This window comes from Sus scrofa, chromosome 2 (assembly GCF_000003025.6).
Source record: "Sus scrofa isolate TJ Tabasco breed Duroc chromosome 2, Sscrofa11.1, whole genome shotgun sequence".
Classification (NCBI taxonomy): domain Eukaryota; kingdom Metazoa; phylum Chordata; class Mammalia; order Artiodactyla; family Suidae; genus Sus; species Sus scrofa.
In genome coordinates, this window is record NC_010444.4 from 10,068,080 (window position 1) to 10,074,964 (window position 6,885).

The following is a 6,885-nucleotide window of genomic DNA, read 5'->3' on the forward strand; positions in this document are numbered from 1 at the left end:
CGATCTGGCGTTGCTGTGAGCTGTGGTGTAGGTTGCAGAGGCGGCTCAGATCCTGCATTGCTGTGGCTCTGGCGTAGGCTGGTGGCTACGGCTCCGATTAGACCCCTAGCCTGGGAACCTCCACATGCCACAGGAGCAGCCCAAGAAATAGCAAAAAAAGACAAAAAAAAAAAAAAAATCTCTGTGGGAAGACCTATGACCATCTGTATCAGTTACTGATGGCCATACTAATGCTGTGTAACAAATCACCCCAACACTTGGTGGCTTAAAATACTAAGCATTTATTTAGCTTAAGGGTCTTTGAGTTTGCAGTTTGGACTGGTCATGGCTGGATAACTCTTCAGGTCTCGGCTGGGCTCCCTACCTTATCAGCTGACTTTGGCTGAGGGCAGGGGAATGATTTGAAAGCATCTCTCATTCTCTGGAAATTTAATGTGGACAGGCCTTCAGGTGGTGGCAGAGGTACAGAGCCTGGGCAAGCCCAATTGTGCAAGTGCTTTTCAAGGTTCTTCCTGCTTCACGACAACCCATCCCATGGGCCCAGCAAGGCCCTGGCTGACTCAGAGTCAGAGAGGAGGGCCCTACAGAGTCACATGGCAAAGGGCATGACTACAGGGGCTAAGAACTGACCAGGTCCTCAGAAAATTGATCTGGGAGTGAATTCAGAATAAGGGAAGTTATTTCGAGGATACTGAAAGTAGGTGTCAGAGTTCCAGTTGTGGGGTGCAGCGGAACAAATCTGACTAGGATCCATGAGGATGAGGGTTCAATCCCCGACCTCACTCAGTGGGTTGGGGATCCGGCGTTGCCGTGAGCTATGGTGTAGGTCGCACACACGGCTTGGATGCCACGTTGTTGGGACTGTGGAGCATGCTGGCAGCTGTAGCTCTGATTCAACTCCTAGCCTGGGAACCTCCATAAGCTGTGGGTTCGGCCCTGAAAAGCACACACACACACACACACACACACACAAAAAGTAGGTGTCTCAGGAGTTCTGGTGCCTCTTGGATTAAGTATCCAGTGCAGTCACTGCTGTGGTGCAGGTTTGATCCCTGGCCTGGAGGCTTCTGCATGCTGTGGGAGAAAAGAAAAGAAAAGAAGGGAAGGAAGGGAAGGAAGGAAGGGAAGGGAAGGAAGGAAGGAAGGAAGGAAGGGAAGGGAGGGAAGGGAAGGAAGGAAAGAAAGAAAGAAAGAAAGAAAGAAAGAAAGAAAGAAAGAAGGAAGGAAGGAAGGAAGGAAGGAAGGAAGGAAGGAAGGAAAGAAAGAAAGAAAGAAAGAAAGAAAGAAAGAAAGAAAGAAAGAAAGAAAGAAAGAAAGAAAAGAAAAGAAAAAAGAAAAGAAAAGAAAAAAAAAAAAAAGAAGGAAGGAAGGAAAGAAAGAAAGAGAGACAGACAGACAGACGGAGGAAGAGAAATAGAAAAGAAAAGGGCAGGTGTCTCGAGCTCTACGGCCTGGTGTGGGGTGGGCCCACCCCACGAGGCATGGGCATAGGCTTGCCTCCTTCCTTCCTTTCTCCCTTTCATCTCTCTCCTGGGCCCAGCACTGGGCCTACAACCTAGAGCCAGGGGCAGACAACCTCTGCTTGTCAGTGGGTGAAACAGTGAAAGAAGAAACAGCGAATTCCTCAAGAAGAGACAAGACACATGCATCTCTGACCCTCAGCATGCAGTAAAGATGATCACAGTGTACCTTTCAAATCAGATTTCTGAGCTTCACTTTTCCTATGCGGACCAAGCCAATTGCCTGTTTCCACCTGCACTTGAAACACAGTATCTAGTGCAACCTCTACTAAAACTATCTCCCTGCTGCATGACTCTGCTGAGGGGCAGGAGCAAAGAGAAACAGGGAAGGAGGGGTCCCGCTCACAGGGAGCCTGGCATCAGAGACTCCGCCCTTAGAGGAACCAGCACTGGCTTGTCGGCAAAAGGGCTGGAGCCAGTGGGTACGAGGGAGGTTGGCTGGCTCACCTAGGGGACCTGGGATGCAATTCACGGGGTCTTTCTGACCAGCCACATCCGGCTCTCGGAGACAGCCTGTGGCTTACAGGGAAAGGACAGACCGTGACAGCAAGGCCCAGAAAGCGTCCATCCCCACCTCTGCTGCTCAGGGTGAGGACGAAAGGCTTGAAGCAGGGCAGAGATTGAGCCCTGCCCCCTGGCTCCCTGCTGATCCGAAGGCAGTTTCTCTGAACTCCAGACCAACCCCTGGAGAGCGAGGTTGCGCTTGTCCTGCCTGGAGGGCTCCGGTGTTACTGCAGGAGCTGCTGAGGCTGCGACGTCATCTCTGCGAGAGTCAGGGCCCAGGGGGGCCTAGAGGGAACCGAGAGCCGGTCTCTGCAAAGCCCTCCACACAGCAGTCCTCCATGGACCAAGACAGGGTGCTGATGAGGGGTCGGGAGCAGAAGAATGATGACAATGGTTTTTTGGGGCAGTTGGGGGTTTTTTTGCGTTTTTTTTTTTTTTTTTTTCTCCATGCCCTTGACATGTGGAAGTTCCCAGGTCAGGGATTGCTTGAACTTGTGCCACAGCAGTGACCTGAGCCACTAGAGTGACAACACTGGAACCTTAACCCACTTTGACGCAGCAGATGAGGCCTCTGTGCACAGGCCCTGGAGGCCCACTGCCCACAGCTTCAAATTCCAGCTCCTCCCTGTCCCGCCTGTGCCTTCAGGCAAGCAGCTTAATCTCATCAGGGCTCACTTTCCGCCTCTGTGAAAGGGGAAGGATGGCTGTGCCCGTCTTTTATTCCTGTTGTGAGGCCTGAGTGACATCACCCTTGGAAAGCTCTTAGCGGTGCTTGGCACGCCATCAGCAAATGACACTGTCAGATGTGATTTTGAGTGTCACGCGGGTGCCAGGTGTGGTGCTGTGCAGTTCACACACGTGACTTCTTTAGTCCTGACACCCACAGGGAAGGCGAGGTGGGGTTCCTTTACCTTCCTTCTTACAGAGGAGACCCAGGAGCATGGAGAGGTCGAAGGACGTGCCCCAGGTCCCCCGCTGACCAGTGTGAGAGCCAGGATTCTACGCAGGTCTCCCTGCTTGGCTCTATTTCTCCTCCACACATGTCCCAGGGCATCCCCAAAGGTGAACGTTTCATTACATACTAACTAACTGAAATCCACTGGGAAACAAAACATACATCCTAACATCATAATTGGCCTTTTCTTGGCCACGCCCATGGCATGCAGAAGTTCCTGGACTGGGGATGGAGCTTGTGCCACAGCAGTGACAACGCTGGACCTGTAACCACTAGGTCACCAGGGTTTTTCAAACTACATGCTGTAGAGTTCCCTGGTGGTGCAGCAGGTTAAGGATGCGATGTTGTCACTGCTGTGGCTCCAGTCACTGCTGTGGCATGGATTCAGTCCCTGGCCCAGGAACTTCAGCATGCCCACGGGTTCGGCCTAAAACAAAAACCAAAAACTACATGCTGTGATGTGCAGTTATGTAAAACATTCATATTGTCCTTTTGAAAGAGAAGATTCTTTTCCTTTCCTTTTCTTTTTTTTTTTTGGGCTGAACCCGAGGCATATGGAAGTTCCCCCGCTAGGGGTCAAATCAGAGCTACATCTGTGACCTACACCACAGCTCGTGGCAACGCTGGATCCTTAACCCACTGAGCGAGGCCAAGGATCAAACCCACATCCTCATGGACACTGTGTTGGGTTCTTAACCCACTGAGCCACAACAGGAACTCTAAGAGAACAGTCTTCTTGGCAGGAGGATCTGGATTCAGGTGAGACCTGGGACCCAGCGAAAGACTGTGCCTCTCAGGTTACAAGGCAGTAGATGTCTCCTCCACCCGTCTTCTCTTTGGAGGCCTGATGTTATTTCTCTTGGACAGCTTCAGCTTTTCTATCACCGCCCTGCAGGGTCTGACTGCTGACAGCCATTTGTTTCTTAAAGGCGAGAGTGCTCCTTGCCTCAGGTCACCTGACTGGGGAAGAACCTCACACAGGTCCTCAATTCCAGAGGGTTCCCTGGGAAACCAGGTGGCTTAACTGGAAGCAGGTCAGCACCCTCAGCCCGATGGCAGCAGGACCAGCAGGACGGCGCCTCCGCCATCCTCTCGACCGGTGGGCTGTACCCATGAGAAGGGCTGTCAGCGCTAGTCTCCCAGACCTGCCTGCCCTTTGAGGCTGCGTGATTCCCTCATCACGGACCCTCCCTCTCTGTGTGGCCACCACAGCAGCGGATGGACCGAAGGATAAGCATGAGACTCTCAACTTTCCCAGGGGAATCTTTCCTCGGGAATGTTTAAGAACATGAACGAGGTTTGTGCCAGAATCAGAATCAGACCTCTAGCCAATGCCAGGCAGAGGAGGCTCTGTGAGGACCCCCAACAGATAGACCCCATCTAAGGCTCAGGGCTCGGGTAAAAGGTGTTTGGCTTATGGGGTTTTTTGTTTTGTTTGTTTTGCTTTTGGGGGCTAATCCTGCAGCATATGTAAGTTCCCAGGCTAGGGGTTGAATTGGAGCTGCAGCTGCCAGCCTGCACCACAGCTCACAGCAATGCCAGATCCTTAATCCACTGAGTGAGGCCAGGGATTGAACCTGCATCCTCATGGATACCAGTCGGTTTGTTACGGCTGAACCACAATGGGAACTCCTGGCTTATGGATTTTACAGACAAGATGGTTAAGAGAGGAAATGATGGGGAGAGAACAGCCTTTACTGTTCCAGTTTGTGTCCCAGGGGAGCCAGATCTCACAAGACAACTTCAGATGGGGTGGGGTGGGGCCGTGCAGGGTGGGACTCCCCGTGCGCCTGTGCAGGCTTCGAATGAGGTCAGCGAGCAGCGATGCATCCGGCGGAGAGGAATGAGCCCAGCTTCTGTTCATCACGGATCCTTGCGGGGCTGTTGGCCCTTGCTCTGTGTTTATTAATTTTTTAAAATGTCCTGTGGCCGGCCTAGTTTTACTCAATGCCTAATAAAGGGGAAAACTGTTTATACGGCACCCCCGGGTCTGACACTGAGCAGCTGAAGTTAGCAGGATCCTTCACTTTCAGAGATGACACAAGCCAGCAGCCTGGGAAGAAAACTGCTCCTTGAGAAGCATGCCATGCCGGGTGACAGTGGCAGCGGCCGAACGTCATGTTAAATAAGGCAAAGATCAGGGTAGGGAGCGCTCAGACGACAGGGGGAGAAAGCCCAAACTGCTTACTTGGCGGCTGGGGCTTGTTGTGTAAGAGTCCAGGGTAGACGGGTAAGTCACTGCCTAACCCAGCTGCACTTTGGACAGTCCAGGCGTCCCTCCACGTAAAGCCTGTTTAACATTCTCCACACAGCACAGCAAACAAGGCCCGAGAACTTGGCCAGCGTCTGCAGTAAGCTCCCAGAGTGACAGCCACGTCTGCCCCCGCGCTCACTCCCAGGCCCTGCTTAGGGGGGAGAGCCACAGAAGTTGCCATCAAAGGCCCCGACACTAGGGTCTGTTTTCTCTCCAGCCTTCACCGGCTTGTAAGACCCTGTGGTTCTTGACCAGGCCCTGCTTTCCCATTTGCAGAGGACTCTGCCTCAGCATGAAAGCGCCCGTGACCTTGCTGATATGCCAGGCCATTTGTTAGGACAGGTTTCCAAACTCGGGCTGAGGCTATGACCAAACGCTGACACCGAATGTCTGTCCAGGGCTTACTGTGCGCTGGGGACCACGGAAGAGCTCGGTGCGCTTTATCTCTTCACGTCTGATCTTCACAAGAGTTAGGTCAGGGAGCGTCACTATCTCCATGTTACAGACGAGGAAACGGAGGCTCAGGCCAATTCACCTACCCCACAAGGAAGGAGCAGAGCCAGGATCTAACTTGTAACCAGTGCCAGCACTGCTTCCTCACTTTGAGAGCTACCCTGGGTGACCAAGCGCTCACTTCAGGAAGGAACTGGTGGCTTCCTGTCCCCTATGTGACACACAGGCCATGGCTTAGAACTGCCAAGTTTCTTTGCCCTAACTTCTCGAAGCGTAGACTTCTGTGAAGTATCCACCAGGAAGGCGGTGTGTTCCAGTAGACAGTTCATGCGCTTTGGAGGCAGATGGAACTAAGAAAGATTCTGCCTTTCTGACCAAATACAGTGACCTGATCTTGGACAAACCAGTCTTCCCCGAGCCCACTTTCTCATTACAAGATAGGTGTAACCCCACTTGTCTGCAGGAGAGCCATGAAGCTCTGCTGAGATCACGTGGGTAAACACAGGCTGCTTCTCTCTTCTCTCCTCCACCAGGACGCTGAGGCTCTGCGGAACCCAGTAGCTCGACCCCAAGGGGTGTGCCTCCTGCCTGCGTGCAGCCCTGGGCTCACCAGCCGCCAGCCTTCCTCCCACTCACACCTTTAATGGTCCTGGCCCAGCCTGGTGACGGATTACAGCTCCGGGGGCAAATTCCTCCAATGAGACCACCCTCCTGGTAACACAAAAGTCTTCCAGCCCTAGAGCTGAACACTTCTAGCTAATTCAGTCTCAGAAATTACTTTTTCTTTTCTTTTTACGGCCACAACTGAGGCATATGGAAGTTCCTGGACTAGGGGCGGAATCAGAGCTGCCTGAAGCTGCTGGCCTATACCACAGCTCATGGCGGTGCTGGATCCGAGACGTGTCTGTGACCTACCTCACGGCTCATGGCAACGCCGGATCCTTGACCCATTGAGCGAGGCCAGGGATCGAACCTGCATCCTCACAGACACTATGTTGGGTTCTTAACCTGCTGAGCCACAACATGGACTGCAAACATCACTCATTTGTTAACTAAAATAACTGTGGAGACTGTAGAAACAGACAAGCCTGCTGCAGTGCTCCATGGAGATAAAACCTGACTGTGACCTTGTAAGGCTCTACAAACAGCTATGACTGTGGGTTTACGAGTACTGACAAAATGGAAATGATCTTGTGAGA